Here is a 1246-nt window from a genome sequence, read left to right on the forward strand (position 1 = left end):
TTTGTTGTTGTTGTTGTTTTGTTTTTTGTTTTGGTCAGTATAGATAGAGCTTTGTCAGTTTTGTGGATTTTTTTTAAAGAGCCAAATTTCTACAAAGAACCAAATTTAATTTATTTTCATTCTTGATTTTTCCCCTTACTTTCCATTTAATTTATTTCCATTCCAATCTTTATTATTTACTCCCTCCTGCTTGCTTTGGATGTAATTTGTTCATCTATGTATAGTTTCTTATGGTAAGGAACTGTTACTGAGGTGAGATCTTTTTTGTTTTTAGCCTTTGGCTTTGTTACTATTCAAAACAGCTTCATTTTTAAATTTAGCTTTCAGATCTGGTGTTTGTGTGGTCAGTGTTTTCGCAGCAATTTTCTGCTCCCTGGTGAACAAAGCATGCTTGATTCTGTATGGACACGTTTAGTACACTCAGAACCACCACAGGCCCTACTGACATGTTGGTTTGTTTGAGACAAAAACCTCCTAAAAACTTTAAATCTCATAGCACAAGCCCCTTGGAGTCTGCCTGGACACATGCCTCACGCAGATGTTGGTGCTTTTTCAGCTTTCCTGGTATAGCTGTAAGCAGTTCTATTATCAGGGATACAGGACAGCCTACTTCCCAACTCATACTGTGAGACCAGTTACTTGATACAAAAACCAAAGACATCACACGAAAACTACAGATCAACATCTCTCAAGAGTATACATAAAAATGCTCAACTAATTACTAGCAAACCAAATCCAGCAACATGTACAAATAATTTCCATACCATGGTTAAGTGGGATTTATCCCAGGGATGCAAGGTTGATATAACATATTAATATCAATCACTGTAATACACACTAATAGAATAAGGACACAATGCCTGTGCTCATGTCACAAGACGTAGGAAAGGCCTTCGATGAAATCTAACACCCTGTCTTGTTAAAATAAATAAACAAAAACAAGAATACAAGGGGACTTCTACCAAGAGTAGGAAAGAACTTTCTCAACACAATAAAAGGGATCTACAAAAACTCACAACCAAAATCTTACTTAGTGGTAAAAGACTATATTCATCTTAAGATCAAAATGAGACAAGGATGTCTGTCTGTCTTTTCTACCTCTATTCAACAGTGTCCTGGAGGTTCTAGCCAGGGAAAATAGGCCCAAAAAAGGGGGGCTTCAAAACTGGAAGGAAAGAAGTAAAACTATCTCTATTTTCAGATGATGTCATCTTGTACTATATATACAGATTAATCAAAAAAAAAA

At 35.8% G+C, this 1246-nt stretch overlaps 1 pseudogene; it reads right to left on the bottom strand.

Moving 5' to 3' along the window:
* Window positions 1-344: 344 nt before the first annotated feature.
* Window positions 345-1246, bottom strand: part of LOC100959277 — a 9794-nt pseudogene continuing 8892 nt past the window's right edge.

This window comes from Otolemur garnettii, unplaced genomic scaffold (assembly GCF_000181295.1).
Source record: "Otolemur garnettii isolate 467f Iridium unplaced genomic scaffold, OtoGar3 scaffold00173, whole genome shotgun sequence".
Lineage (NCBI taxonomy): Eukaryota > Metazoa > Chordata > Mammalia > Primates > Galagidae > Otolemur > Otolemur garnettii.